General features: G+C 41.3%; 1 protein-coding gene across 1 annotated transcript in view; it reads left to right on the top strand.

Moving 5' to 3' along the window:
* Positions 1-980, top strand: part of FGGY (FGGY carbohydrate kinase domain containing) — a 129,298-nt gene extending 128,318 nt beyond the window's left edge. The window contains exon 17 of the transcript XR_014590683.1: positions 779-980. The gene's annotated coding sequence lies outside the window, so the exon portion shown is untranslated. The remainder of the gene's footprint in view (positions 1-778) is intronic.
* Positions 981-16,404: the final 15,424 nt, after the last annotated feature.

Raw genomic sequence — 16,404 nt, 5'->3', positions numbered from 1 at the left:
GCTGAACTGGTACCAAGACTTAGCAGGAGGCGTGTAGGGAGTCTGGAAAGGGAACAAACAATCACACTACCTTGGTGTAAAATGTAGATGCACAGGGTTCAAGGCCTCTCTGTGCCTTGCGTGGGCTTGCATGACACAGTTACAGAGATTTGTTCACATTTCCTGCATGGCCTCTTAATGCCTTTCTCCCCTTGTGATACTTGTACTTCATAGTTGCATTTTTGTTCCAAGCCAGTGTTGCTACCAGTTCCATATGATCAATTTTAAAACCAGAGCTGTAAGAACTCTCTATCCCAGTGGCTGAGTAATCAGCTGTGATAACACAAACACTGCTGCAGGATTTTGCAGTGAGACTCTCTTGACCATCCTCGTGTTATACAAGACTTAGCAAATCCTTCAGTTTGCCAAGTTTCTCAAATTAAAATTTAATTCAAAATGAGCCAAGAAGTAAAATGTTAAAGCTCAGGAATTCTAATGCTCTTCAGCTGCAGGTCGATGGGCACTGTAATGTTAAACTCTGATTGTGGCATTATTGTAAAACTGAAGTTGTAAAACTTGCCCTCTGAGGGCTCCACATTGAGTGGCTGGGTCCTTCAGGCTGTGGCAGCAGCACAGTGACAAACCCATCTCACTGTCCCTGTCCAAGAGAAGCCTCAGTCATGGCTTGAGGAAGTTTTGCCAAGGGCCCCAGCTGGGGTCAGTCCTGAGCTGCAGACCCTGCCACCCTCACCCCTCCAGGTGCAATTTGCTGACAGATTTTTATCATGCAAATTAAAAGAAGAGAAGCAACCACCGAGTCATCAGCTGCTCCAAGAGTCCTGCAGAGAGGCCCAGGCTTCACTCACATGGAGAAGACAAGAATGTGATGGTTCCAAAGAAGCAAAGAGCAGCTCTTAGGAAAAAATGCCATGAGACCCACCCAGGTCAAGAGTCCTTGCAAGGCAAGAGTGAGGAGTGACAGCCTGTCATACAGGTAACCTGCAATGTTCACATGAGGTTTTTTTTTTGTTTGTTTGTTTGTTTGTTTGTGGGTTTTTTTGTTGGTTTTTTTTTTTTTTTTTTTGTATTCTTTTTGTATGTATGATGCATTTCAGTTCCATGTCTCTCTCAAGCACTTTGAAAGTTAAAATCTCTTGAATGCAGAACCTTTCTGTGCTGTCCAAATGCCCCTCCACTGTTCAGTCATGCTACAATATCCAGAGGAGCCCTTCTAAAAGAGATCTCTGCTTCCACAGCCCTTGGAAAAGAAAGTATTTTGTTTGACATGGAATCCTCCTGGGAACTGGGACTCCAGCCTTAAGAAAAGGCAGAGTTAGTGTGAACTGTTTGGATTTGGCAATATCTGGGGTAAAATCCAGCTGCCTTCTATATGGAATCTGATTGGAAATTTTAGAGGCAAGTTAAAATCCTGCAGTTCAAATCTGTGTGATATTTGAAAGGTCCAGCCTGGCCTTCTCTAGAATTGCTTTTTAATTAACCAAGCTTTTCATCACATGCTGCCTTCTCTTCACTGCCAAGGTGACTGCAGGACTTCTCTGGGTAAGAATTCCAGAAGCACCTTCACTAGAAGGTTCTGGATGCAGCAGTGGATGGTAACACTTCACCACAGTATTGCCAGTAACTGCATCAGGAGGTAATCACATAATGGTACAGACTGGTTTTCCTTGCTGGTCTCTTTCAATCCATTCATTATGTACTGCTCACTCAGTAAATGCTGATTTATAAACACTCAGGGGTCGAGGTTGTTTCCTTGGCTTATTGTGTTGCTTCTCACAAGAGGTGTGAAAAGCAACACAGTTCCACAATAAAGAACATTTTCTTTTTTCCCCCCATATCAGCCTCCCAGTACAACCTCTGACTGTGGCCTGGTGAGATTAGGAACTTCTATGCTGCTTTTTGTGGAATGTTGTCCCAGGGATTCAATAAATTACACAAAAGGAAAATGCTGGAGGCCTGTTTGATATTTCACAGAGTTGTTTGATCTGACATGTGTCAAATGATAAATGCAAATGGCTGCAGGATCGTTCAAGCCCAAGTGGGTTTTGAAATGCTGCGAGAAAATTAGAGGATAAATAAATCTGATCCCAAGAGCTCAAGCTCATTGTTTGGCATGTGTCAGAATGCAGACAGAGGTAAATATTACCTTTGTCTGCAGGGAGGGCAGGTTAGTGCTGCTAACCAGGACTGTGCCTCCAGCAGGGGGTCAGGCAGCAACCTACCAAATTAAATAATGAAGATATGCTAAACATATTGGAGGTTATTTAATGTTTATAACAAAGTTAGCAGGATTAATAAACCTTCTTTTCTACAATAGACTGTGAAAATGAATGTGATTCTTCGTTTTTAATATATGGTTTCCCTCTGCTAAGTGATTGAGCAAAAATGGAGCCTCTGCTCTTCAACACTGGTTTGTGCAGAGATTCACAGATCAGCTAGGGGAAGGTTTCCTTTCCACAGTTTCTTTCCCTGTGGATCTTCCTCTGGAAGCTCCCTGGGTCATGGTTGAAGCCCTCAGGAATATCAGGAATACAGGTACCCGTGGACAGAAGCATTGCAGCTGCATCAAGGTGGAGTTGTCCAGAGTGACTTCCAGGGCCAGTTATCCCAGATAAACCAGCAGGCACACCCAAGGAGAAGATTTGTACCTCTGGAAAAGCCAATTGCCACATCTTTTTTTTTTTTTTTTTTTTTTTTTTTTTTTTTTTTTTTTTTTTTACCCAGACTGCTGCTGATTTCCAAGTACAACATGGAGATGTCTCAGGAGTGAAAGGGGGGCAGAGTGTGAGGACAGGAAGATTAGGCTGCACATGCAGTGACAGCAGTGAGTTTGTGCTGTTCAGAAAACAGGAAAATTGAATGTCAGGGCTGGCACCACCAACAAACCCAGCAAAGCACAAACAGCATCTCAGCAGAAGCAACACAGCTTGACTGGCAGCCCAGGGGCACAGCAAGCAGTGTGACAGGTCAGGGAAATAAAACCTCTCAGCATTTCAACTGATGCAACTTGACAGGGACCCCAGTGAAAACAGCAGCACAACATTGTACTGCCATTTTGATGGGATTGTTCTGTTGAGCTGAACAATGATCTTTGTTCTTAAAAACATCCAGTGAGGAGTTTGTGTGAGCTGTGCTGTGACGAGGAGTCTCCAGAGCCCTCAGTGCAGGGGTTCTGCACCCAGCATCACCTCATCTGCTCTCACTGAGAAAGGGAATTTGAAAGAAACCATGTTTGAAATCCAGAAAAAAAAAATGTTCCTGATGCCATCAGTTACATCATGTGTACAAGGATGGGGAATGTGAAATTTGGCCCAAAGGTATTTTTATGAACCTCACTCTGACTTGTTCTTTTTACTCATTTTCATTTGAGTGCAGGATTTATCTTTGTGCCTCTTGTGTTTTGTTTGTATGCACAGAGCACTTGGCTGAGCCCACAGCTGTGCTTATTCCTAAATCCCCATCCAGTCTGTACAAACCCAGTCTGGCACCCATATTCCAACTTTTCCTTCAGCTTTGTGTTTGACACCCATCACCCCTGACTGGCCTTGACCCACTAGGGTGGTGGATCAATGTCTGGGGATCCCCATGGCTGCACTGCTGTGCCTGTGCTCAGTCCCACTGAGGGCAACGGGGCTCTGATGGATCCCAGAGTCTTTCAAGGCCTTTCACAAAAGAATCCCATGGAAATTAAGATTTGCTGCCCTCAGAATCCTTTGTTTGGTAGAACAGGAAAGGAAGGACTCCTCTGAAGTTGACCCATTTGTGCTTCAGTGAATTTTTCATAAAATAGACAAAATCCTGTTTTAATCTATCCCACTCCACAACCTTCTGAAGGACTCTGTAGGTTTCTCTAAAATACCTCTGTGGTTATTGTTAATTAGAAAAAAATAATATTGCTGAAGGATCACTTTTCAGTTGAACTTCCTGAACATATGGTTCAAACTGAAGCTGAAAAGGAAAACTTCAGGACAAACTGTATGAATTACTACTAATAATAAAATCAGACATTTTTTATAAGTCCACATTAATCTTCTTTAAAAGCTTTGGGTTAACCACATTTTTAAAATAAAACTTTTACCGGAGCGGAATTTATTAAGAGAGCTCAGTGTTGCCTTAGCTCTGTTCCACGGGGCATCAAGAGAAGTTTTATTACTGATTTCAGTCACAACAGACTTAGATCTACACAGAATGGTTTTGATAAGCCCAATGTAAAAGTTTTATTGGTTTAAGACATGAAAAACAGACATGTTACAGAGACCACTTCTACTCTATAAACAGCCATAACATGGATAATGCATTGCACTGGAGTCACTGCTCCAGAGTGTAAATAATGATGTGGAAGGAAGGAAAGCCTGGCCAAGTATGTACAGCTAAGAAAAACAACATAGACCCAGCTTGTATATGGTACTTCTCCTCTGCAGATCTCAAAATTAAATACAAATGAAGTCTGTGTCATTAGGTCATACTCACAGATGGAAAAGAGAAAATTAACCAGGCCAGGGAAAGAGGAAAGTTGGTGCTCTTTGTTGTTATGTCTATCTTTGTACTTGAAACTGTAACTACTGGGGCATTATTTGAAACAGGTTTTGGGGCCATGTGGTTGCTGTTTGTCCTGGATGGGTTCTGTTCAAAGCCTCCTTTTCCTGTATATTATAAAACAGTGTTAGAGAAACATGAAACAACCTGAAGTATTACATGGTGTCTCTCCTGAGGTGTCCTTGGCTGTTGGGGATCCACTGTTTTTTTTTGTGCTACCAGAGGATGGGAATAGTGGCAGTGGTGACATGGGGCTGAGTTCTGTTATCTTTATCCTAAAGATAAAAATGTGTTTTTATTGTACCAGCATTAACAACACAGCCCCTTGTTGTCCTTTGTACTTAGATCTTTTTGTAGCGTGATGAAAAAAGTGTGAATGGCTTGTAAATATAACTTGCACTTGCTTCAAGGTGCCAAGCTCACACTGGCTCCAGTGGTGCAGAACGTGGGCCTTAAAAATCCTGAAATCCCTTTATAAATGCAATTATGAATGTACCTCCCTCCACTATTCTGTGCTTCATCCTTGTATTCACTTGGAAAAACTATTGAAATGCTGTAATCCCAACCATATGGCTCAGAGCCTCAAAGAAGGCATTTAGCAGACACGTTTGTCTGGAGAATTAGGGTTTTACACAGATTATCCAGTGACTGGAGATGCTCTGGAGGCAAACAGGAGCCCACACCAGGGGCTGCACCGACAGAAGGACCCTCTAAATCTTCTCTGTCCCTTTCCTGTTAGACACATCCTGGGCTGGAATAAACAGTTAGTGAGCTTACATTGAAATGAGATGTCTTTGAACAATTTTCCTCTGTAAGACCACACAGATTTACTTAAAAACAGTAAACAGATTTAAAAAAACCTTTATGCATGACTAGAAACCAACTTATTGAATTGTTAAAAATGGAACTTCCACTTCTTTTGTGTAAAAAGCTTTTACAGGACTGCAAACCAATGCAATTATGGCTAGGTCACTGTTTTATTTTAGGTAAATGTTTCACTTGGGAAGCAGGAATGTGGGACAGAACAAGACCTAAACCTGGTGTGTCTTACTCTTGATTTTTACCCATGGAAATTAATTTTATGGGATAGCTGTTTTTTTATGCTGCTGATTAAAAAGACAAGCTGTCTTCTCAGAAGTGAGTTCATGCTTGAAGACGAGACTTCATGTTTGTTACATCTCGATCTTTCACACTTACAAACATGATTACTGGACTGTTGATTTTTGTAATGGAGTGGGGTTTTTTTGCATAGTCAAATACAAATTGTGTGATTTTCTGGTGCATTTTACCCATTCCACAAGTTTGTATTGTAATTTAACAGTATCCTCTGAGATCATCTGTTACTTTTTGGCAGCCTAAGGCTTCATGGGCATTTCAAAAGTGGCACCTTGTAGATGTGAAAGCAATGAGCAAATTAAACTATGATTACTGATTTTTCGAGGAATATAAAAATGGGATTTCTCCTGCTTCTAGTGAGGGAACTTACATTAATTCCAGAGAGAAGGGCTTGGTCATGGTTTTTACACAGGCCTGGAGATTGCTGCCAGAAGAATGCCTTGTTTGGTGTCCTGTGTAAGCACTGTCAGTACACAACACTTCCCACAGAATAAATGCCCACAGTTGGTTTGTGCTGGGAGAGGGGCTCACTGGGGGGCAGGTGGGGCAGCTGGAGTTGCTGTGGTTCCTGGGAGAGATGTAGTGCAGAATCTTCACTAAATGAGTAATTTGATTGACATATTCAGTTCATTAATAATAATTTTCTGTGATTAGCAGAGAGTCACAGAAACTCAGCATAGATATCACACATAACTAATTGTCACTGTTTCCATCCACCTCTGCAGTTGTGTCTGTCACTTAAATGTGCTGAAATAAAATCTGGTGTGACTGCTTTCCCTGCCAGTCCCTGCCTTCCTGGGGTGCCAGAATGGGATTCTCTCTGTACCATAGACTGAATGGCAAAAAGAATCCAGGTGAGTGTTCAGGAAACCAGGTCTCTTGCCAGAGCCAGGTCTAAAACTATGAGTTCACCAACTGAGTAACTTTAAATCAGCACCATGCATACCATTCTTTCCTCCTGTAATGAGGATTTATAAATAAGAGTAACTGGAGGTTTAAAAATACTGTGCCATAACTTTGATTCAATGATCTTCGAGGGCTTTTCCAGCCTTAACAATAGGGTTTCTATAACTACTGGAAAAAATCTTGTCCCTTTACTGTGAAGTTATAAATGTATTTGTTTCCATCTTCAACAGAAAAATGTCAGATGCCAAAGGCCTTTCCATTGTTTTTCAGATTTTCCTTTCCCTGCACTGATAAGATTCTCTCCTGCAGAGATAACAACCACACAATAGCCCAGCAAAGGATGGCTGAGTAGGAGTAAGACACCACAGGGATGGTCAGATCCAAGTCCAGGACACTGAACTCCAGGCAAGCAGACTTTTTTTAACACCTAAAGTGGCACCTAAAACCCATCTGGCACATCCCATTCCATTCTGACTTCCTGTGCAGGGCTGGGGGGCATTCACAGTTCCAGAACATTCTCTCAGCTGGACAAGCAGTGATGGTTTCTGTCAGCTGCAGCCCAGAGCAGTTGTGTTTATAAACACTGCACACACACAAGCCCATTAGGTGTCTACTCTGTTTGTGCGCAGGAATAACACCCACATTTCTTTAGCTTTGCCTCAACAACAAAGGGAACAAAATGTGTTTCTGATTATGTGATAGATACGGAGTCAAGGGAAGCCCAGCATTCCCAGACCGTAACCAGTGGAAATTCTGAAAGGCTCCTTTGCCCTTTGCAACCTCAACAAGTTGAAACCTCTTGTGTATTTTGTATTAGCTTGTCTTGTACAGTAATTAACTTATATATGACTCCTAGGGGACAAGTGATTATGGTTTATTTCCAGATGACTCATGAGCAAGTCGGCAGAAAGAAAGTTTGTGCTGCTCAGAAAACAGGAAAATGGAATATTTAGTGTTGCTGATGATACCAGTTCTGGCTGCTGAGCTCAGGCACCAGGCAAAGGGGCTGGAAACTCATCAGCTTGAGTGCAAGGGCCTGTTGAGACCCTGCAAATCCTCAAGCTCTGCTCCCAGAGCATTTGATTAGGAATAGGAATTGCAGCAAAGATCCAGGCAGTGATCCTGCACTGTGTGAATAATATGTGTGTGTATAGGAAGAAAAAAAATCATTCAAACATCATTCAAATCCAGGACTGTGATACCAAATTTTTAATTTCCTTGTTTTTCCTCACTGACTGAGTGAAGCAAGGTGGGAAACTCAATCTTGCAGGATGATCAGTGGGAGGCAGACCCAGAGGGAGCAAAACCAGGCACTTCCTTATATACACAGTAAAGCCAAGGACATTCTTATGGATGCTAGGAATTTCTGAGTCCAGCAGGTACCAAGGCAAGGTGGCCCTGGTTTCACCTGATATGGGTAATCTTCCCTCCAATTGCATTGATAGAGCATTTGGGAGGAAAAAGGGACTCAGAGTCACCTTCAGCAAAAGACATCAGTGGGTTACTCTTGTCTTGAGTCGATCAGCTTGGAAAAACATGCCAGGCCTGTCATTTATTTTTAATAGATTATCTGCACATAATCAAATTTCTGATTTATTGAGTCCAAGCAGTCCCAATGATGCTGGAGTTGGCTCTGTCCTGGTTATGAGGGGCCCGCCCAGCTGGATCTGATAGAAGGAGAAGACAGATCATATCTGACATCGCTGTAAGGCTGCCAGAACTAATTTACCCCTTCCAAAATCCTGAGCTGGCCTTTGAACATTTGAACTGTGATTGAATTAGAGATTGATTATGGCATTCAGTGTTTGCGTCATGAGGCTTTGAGATTTTGATGGCGCTAAACAGTCCTGACAAAATAAAATATTTAGCATGACTTTGCCTAAAATGACAGATTTTTAGGAAGCTTCCTCTCCTGCAGTAATTCTGTGAGTTATTTCAAACAGCACTATTGAAATTGTCATTCCTCCTAAAATTTTAGGCTGGAAACTTTGCAAGTGCCCTTAGGAATGACTATTTCCCAGTCTTGTATTTGGATCTGGGTGCCTTTGGTGGTTTTAACCTATATGTTGTTGGGAATCCTCAGCCAGAACCGAGTGATAAATGTTTAGTCCAATAGAAGTCAACTTAATTAATTTTGAAGAAGTGAAAGAAAAAAGCCCAACTAAACTCCAAATTCAGAAGCAAATTATTCTAAAAAACAGACTTAGAATTCAAAGATCCAGAGAAAGCCTTAAAGTTTTTCAGAAATCAGGTCCTTAAGTTTCTATTCCTTACTCAGTGCACAGCACAGGTGTTCACTGAGGTCACAATTCCACAGGTCAGATTTGCAAAGAATTCTTCATGTCACTACCTCACCAGGGGCCAGGCTTTGAAACTATGACAGTCAGATTTTTGAGAAAAATGAGCTTTTCAGATCTGGACACATCTTTTGGCTTAAAATGAAAGCTGAGCATTTCAGAAAATAATTCTAGTAGAACTCTGCGAAACCAAGCCCATTGTACTAAACCCCAGCCACCAGATTTGATACATTTTTAATTCTTGCCCACAAAAGGAAGGCATGAAGCACTGATCTGTTTGTTGGCTATGGAGCCAGAAGCTCCTGGGTATAAACCTTTATCTCTGTGACACAGCTCAGCTCACAACATCCTCCAGTTTTACCACAAGGAAATTTAGCTCTAAAGCATCAGTGGTGAGTCTGTTCTCATCAGCATCTTTGAGGAGGGGAATTAAAGTTTAAAAAGCTCTCAGCAGATCAAGCGCTCACAAATATTTGTTAGTTTTTCCATGAACACATGACATTGTTCAGTAAAGCAGCACCTGCTTTGAGGTTTGAAGTTGTCAGGAAGGGGTGACAGTGTCACTTTGCTCTGGCAGGGGAGCAGCTGCTCTCAGTTACAAGGCCAGTTCAGATGACAAGGCAGGGTACACTGGACAGCTCATGATTTGGCAATCCAGATCTTACCTAACCATAAGCAAATTAAACCCAGGACATTTTAAAAGGAAAAATTGATTAATGTGGATTTTCCAAAGTAATCTAATGATAAAAAGTCTAAACAAATACTTCAATTATTTATTCATGATCAGTCTAATGAGCCCGTCTTACAGTGGTCCAGGAGACCTACATTAGGCTGAGCTTGTCATTCCTCTTTGCAGAAATGTTTGAGAGGAGCTGAGTCAGGGACAGTGTTGGTGTGGAATCATGGCAGTTATGCCTTATTTACCAATTAATAATTTAATTGCCCAATTTATTTGCCTTTATTTGCCAATTATTAATTTAGTTGGCAAGAGACTTTCAAGTTTTATAAATAATGAAATGAAATGTAGTTTTTTTCCATCTGAAAGTAATGCTCTCCCTTTCTAAATCTTCTCCCTCAAAAGATATTTAACATCGTTGAAAAGGTACTTGAGCCAAATAAAAAACTTGCATTCCTATTTTTAAATATTTACTTGAACCAAGGGCACACTAGGTATTTTGATCACCTGACAGAGTAGCAGCTTATCAGTGCTGTTGTGAAACATCTCTAAAACTTGCCAGACACTTGTGATACTCTGGAATTGCATAACTGCAGACTTAGGTTGTATAATACAAATTTGTCCACATCCTAAGTGGAGTGTAGAATTTAAGCGAAGGTCTAACATGTTGAAGTAATTTTTAATGATGGGCATTTATATGCCAAAGGGTATTTATTCTTTGTCATGTTCCACAGTCCTTGGGAAAGGTTTGATTTATGTAAAGGTGTTCTTCAATTTAATGCTGCAAAATTGATAAGGAAACCTGTTCAGGGCTTGGTTTTGTGCAGTGTTCACCATCCTGATCCTGATTCAACAAGGCACTGAAGCACAAACCGAATATTCAGCCCTCAGGTAACACATAACCTCTTATGTGTCAGTAATATTGGAATAGAAATACACTTAGAACAGAAATACTGCCCCTGGCATTCCTGCTGAAGCACTGATAAGCTAAACAAAGCACTTTTCAAAGCCTAATAACCGGATGGGATTTGTAGCATAAACAATGCTCCTTGTTAGTCACCAGTCCCCAGGGCATCTTCCTCACTTTGTTACAGATAAATTAGCAACAAATGAAATGCTGTGTGTGATTTCCTGCCCTGGGTATGCCTGTGTGCTCGCGTGCCAGTGTGAGAGCTGTCATTTATTATTTATCCAAGGATGTATTCACGTCCACAGTGTGATTTAATTACTTATTAAAGGTGCCAGACCGGCAGATGCAGAAGCTGGAGTTTGGTTATCCAGAGAACATGGTATAGGCTCTCCAGGATGTTCAGTGCTTCACCCCAATGGACTCCCCAAATCTCCAAGTACAGCTTTCTCTCCAACCTTTTTTCAGGTTCTCAGCTCAAAATGTTAGGTTCATAAAGGCTGCTAACAGAGATGTCAGTCCTGTGTTTTTTAGGCAGGAATGCTGATACTCTAGAAAATGGTTTGAACACATTAGGTCAGTCTGTTTCAGCTTGGCTACTCAAGCATTGGGTTAGTACTAACAGAGGTGAAACCCCTTCTAACTAAATAATAGCAAATACTTTTTGTAAAGGTAGAACGAGCCCAGATTTCCTTCTGCTTGCCAGGGGCTGTGTGCACAGTGCTGTGGCTCTTCTGCAGTCACTCAGGACTTACCACAGACACACTTGTCTTGGAAACTGCAGACTGAATTCTGCCCTGTTGGAAGAAACATGATTTTGGGTCTATTTTTTTATGTCTCTCTAAGCCTATTACTGCTCAGTTGTGCAGTTCAAAGCACTTCCCTCGCCCCCAGGCACAGCTGGATGTGGGACAGCAGGGAATCTTCTCTCACTTCCATCAGTACACAGGCTGCAATGGGGAAACCCAGATTTTATTTGACCTAACTCACTGAATTTGACCAGAGAAAGGCTGTTAAATAACAGCGAGGTTCCTTTCACATAGCCTCAGAATATTTTGAGGAAGATAACGAATACAGGAAAATCCAAACTTCTGTGAATCTGTACATTGAATCAGTCAATCTGTGATTGCCCAGGCCACCCATTCCTGTTGCCTTGTTGACATTTTGGTCCCAGTAAATCTGTGAAAGTTGGAATCCTGGATCTCTTTTGTCTAAATTGTAGGTTGGGCTTTTTTTTGGTGCTCAGTCTTTGGTTGGGTCTGTAAAACACAATTGCAGTGCCAGTACCAGTCTTTGCTCCTAATGAGCTCCTTGGTTTGGCTCTGGAGTTTGAGCTGGCAAACACTGCTGTGCCTATTTTAGTTTGCACAGTTGAACAGTCCCATCAAAGCCAGCAGGCCTGGACATGCCAACCACTGGCACTGCTGCATTATTAATTCCCAATTCTACACATCCAGTCTCTTGATGTACTCCACAAAAGCCTAGCTAACCAAAAACAGAGCCTGTGAGGTACAAAGATGGGGCTGAGAAGTGTGAGGGTGTTAAACACTTCTGGCACTGTTGTGGAACAGGGCCTACATGATGGCCTTTGACACAAACTGAGGGGATTTTGACTGAGATGGGCTTTTGCATGATGCAACACCAGTGAGTCCCATCTGTGAGTGAATTCCATCCTGGAATGTGAGAGTGGGTGTTGCTGGAAATGTAGGAGGCTTCACAGAGCTCAGCTTAGAACCACCGTGCCCCTGGTTCCTGTGCATGAGCAAAACAGAGCAGCTGTTGGAGAGCAGCACCAAAGCAAGGGAGGAATCTCTAAATGCAAACAGAAGGGACAGACAAGATTAGCCTTTATCTTTAAAAATGATCCAATTGCAAAATGCAGTAACAAAAAATATAATTTGCAATCTCCCTAGCAGTCTGTCCAAGAGAGACTGGACCCCTGCTGTGGGAGTTGGCTTTCCCTCTTTGGAGTATGCCATAGCAAAAGAACCTTCAAAGATGAAAGAAAATGTGTTCAAAATTCTGAGGCAGACTGAAGTCTATTTTCAAATAAAACCAAGAAAAATGACATTGATAAAGAAATGACAGGAAATCTGAACTTGGTTTTGACAGGTAGGTACACAATAACTTGTATATTTAATATATAAATGTTGCAGTATCAGGACAAGTCACACTTCACACACCTGTAGCTCTCCTACCCTGTCAGCTGTGGTTGGGTTTGAGATACTGTTGAGTTATTCAATAGCAAGTGGTGGCTGTGACATTTTCACTCAGTGTTTCTATTTTTGAACACAGACTCTTCTTCCACTAAAGAATACTTTTTCAATGCTCCTTTTAAAAACATGTCTTTTAGTGCTTTTCACATCAACTTTCAGATGTTGAGAAAGGAATATTCTTTAATAACTTACCTGGTAATAATGTTCCTGAATAATAAGATAATAGTATATAATTGGTATAATGGAACATAGAGTTCTAAAAATTCTTTTATTTAGAGAGATTAGAGATATTACCAGAATTAGTTTCCCTAGCAGTACATGCCAGTACCTGGCACAGAATCAAAGGGGTTACTTCTTGGAAACTGAGTTTGTGATTTCCCGGATCCTGAAAGAAACACAACATTCCCAACCTTACCTGTGGGTTAATCCCTGACTGTGGTGAGTACTGGAGGTATTTGGTGCACAATATTAAGTGTGAGGATACTCTGAGGATCAGAATCTGTATGGCACAAAACTGGGTCACAAACCCACCTGCCAAACTGGTGCCTTCCTTAGGAGTCACCTTTTCAGCACCTGTGGGAACAGGACATTAAAGTGTCATTGTGTTCATGACCAGCACGTCTCTGCCACAATTCATATCCCAGTGCTGCATTTTTTGTCCTGGGCACAAACTGAAATTGTATCTGAGACATTTAATACATGTGAATTTGCAGAGGGGCTGCTGGCATAACACTGCCAACAGTTCCATGATGTCAATTAACGTCAGCTGGATAATGCTGGAATTGCCAAAGCCCACTCTTACTTGTGACCTTGTTCACTAAAAAAAGATAAGGGTACTAAAATAGAAGTGCAGATATCAATGAGAAAGTAAATGAAAAGGCAGAAATAAAAAGGCATAGATGGGAGATGAGCAAATGTTAGGGAAACAACTGAGGAAGTGAGAGCAGGGGAGGGAAGGGTGCAGTGCCAAATTGAGGTTTTGCTGAGCAGACAGGATGCTCTAGAGGTGTAAATATTTTATTCTGTTCAAGTCACTGTTCTTAAAAGTTGCCAATTCTGAGATTTTTCCCTAAAATAGTTGAAGCAGATCATCCCTTAAGGATGTTATCTTTTCTCTCTTGCTGAATGTAGCCAAAAGGTGCAATTACAAGATCTGGTCACAGTCTCTTTTATAAATGTAGGTCAGTAGTTTTCTATCTCTGACCTGTTTTGTCTCCAGTATAGTTTTTTGTGGAATTTATTGAGATATCACAGATTTTGGTTCTGTGGCTCTATTTACGTCTTTTCTGTTTCAGTTTATCAATGCCTACCTCACTGGCATATGATAAAGTATTATTTGGAAAAACAGGTTTTTTTCTGAAGCTCCTCTAGTAAACAATACTATTATTCTCTGTGAAAGGTGTGCAGGCATTTGTACTCTGTATATACACATTCAGTGTATCACATGGGCTAAGATAACTCTATCTTCTGGGAGTCTGAAACAAGGAGTCCAGAAATTAATCCAGTCAAAACAAAATTAATTATAAAAGACTAGAAATGCCACCCCAAGCCTTCAGTTTTAATGAGATGACTGTTTTTTACCAGCATTAAATCTGCGGGGATAAGGAAATGTTCACTGAGTTAAGATGTGCTAAGAAAAGTGTAAAGAAGGGCATACATGGCTCAGGAATTTCAGGAATCCCACTGGCTTAAACAGTCTTTTATTTAAAGCAAATGTTCTCATAGTTGAATGACTTCCAAGAAGGGCCTCAAGTGATGAAAGTATTTCCATCTAATGTGAAAATACTTGGAAGATGCTTTTTCCATGTGAAAATATTGCCACCTTTCAGAAAAGCCTGAAGACTGAAGAATGCAAGATGCCTTTAATGAAGATACTCTCAGACAAGGTGTTAATTTTCAGAAACATACAAAATATCCAGAATTCCTACTATATTGATAATGAGTAGATTTTAATTACTTTCATCTCCTATAGCAGCCAGGGAAAATATTTCAGACTATTTTACAAAACAGATACTTCAGTAACAGAGTGAAAAATTTTACATTCATCATCCTGACATTGCTCCTTTTTCCCTCAGGGCATAACTGACCTGGAAAGTACCACTGATCATCTGCAGGGAAAAGCAATGGGGAAACAAAACCTGTAGGGACCTGCAAGGCACTGAGACTCTGGTCTACAGCAGTGGCTTTCTAATTGCTATTTTACGATTTTTAGATGTTCAGTTATGCTGAATAAATTCCATTTAATAACTTCTAAATTGGCCACATTTGGAGAATAAACAGATAGTCGATGCTTTTTTCACGAAAACAGGGTAACTTCCAATACATGGCTTGATTCAAAAGTGACAGGAAGGTGCCAGAGATTGTGACAGGGTGTGAAGGGAAGTGTGGCCCAGCAGGTATCAGAGCAGTTTGTATTGTGTAATAATTCATTGCACATATATTGGGAATTGTGCAATGCGTAATTTATTCTGGTTTCTGCATCTAAAAATTCGGATATGCCTCAGTACTACAGAACACCGTGGGGATTATTGGATGCTCCTAAATCTTTTGAAAGATGCTCAGAAAGTACAGACTTCCAGAAATCAAATCAACTGAGCTACTAAATTTGATTGGAAAGCAGAGGAAGATTTTTTAAATCTTGTTTTCTAAAGGCAAGAAATGTGCAAGTACATGACTAACCACCAAGGGTCAGTGTTTGGTGATTTTACATTCTGACATCTTTGTTCCCAGGTGCTTGGAAAATCCCTTTAAGATGCAGTCCTGTAATTAGGGTTTTCCAACAGTATTTTTAAACTACCAGTGAGAGGCATATGTACCATACAAAGTATGGGAAAATTCAGGTGTCTGGATATGGGGCTTTTGTCAGCCAGCTACTAAGTTATGTCTGAACTGAGTATTGTTCATATTCCTGGATATAATGATATAAGTCCCATTGAAAATAATAAAATACACCCTAGGAACTGGATTTTATTTTTATGAATAGCAATTAAATTATTGTAGCAAATGCCATCTTTTGTTTTGTTAAGAAAGTCAAGACAGCCCTCACTGAGAGATTGGCAGGTGCTTTGTCAAGATGGCAAGGGATGCACTGTTGAGAGGAGTGAACACATTTTAAGTAAGTTCCTGTTGAGAGAAGTAATTTAACCTGACTTTCAAACGTAGTAACTGTGGATATCAGACATCAGGAGATTGAGCTGCACTCCTGGTGTGAGGTGCAGGCCTGGCTGGCCTCCCCTGCTTCTGGGATGTTAATATAGGTCATAATCCTTGACTGGCACAAACCCAGAACATACTGACAGACGTTGATATAAACTGCAGCTCATGAAGAAATCTCCAAGCCGGCTTAAAAAATAAGCCTAACCCACCTTACTCCACATAAGACACAGAGATCCCTTTGTTCCCCCTCTGCCCCAGGGCTGAGCTCCAGGCACAGCTGCCCAGTGCTGGGGAGTTTCTGACGGGGAGTTTCTGAGCTCAGCTGTGAATTGAGAGATGTAAAAACTGGGCAGATTTCTGTGTGGAGCTGATGGGATTTCTCTGCAGACACAGCCAGACCCTTGCAATGCTGACACTGCTCTGTCTGGGTGAGCACTCAGCCTGACCTGGATGCAGCAGCCGGGGGCACATCTGGGATTATTTCCCTTGACATAATCCTGGATTTCCCGACCTGCACAGCCTGCCTTGTTTCCTCACGGATCTCAGCCACACTCCTTGCCCCAGCCAGTCTGGGTCACCCTTCCAGCACTGCCATCC

Source organism: Zosterops lateralis (genome assembly GCF_965231275.1).
Source record: "Zosterops lateralis genome assembly, chromosome: 9".
Taxonomy (NCBI): domain Eukaryota; kingdom Metazoa; phylum Chordata; class Aves; order Passeriformes; family Zosteropidae; genus Zosterops; species Zosterops lateralis.
This window is presented reverse-complemented; position numbering and strand designations above follow the sequence as displayed.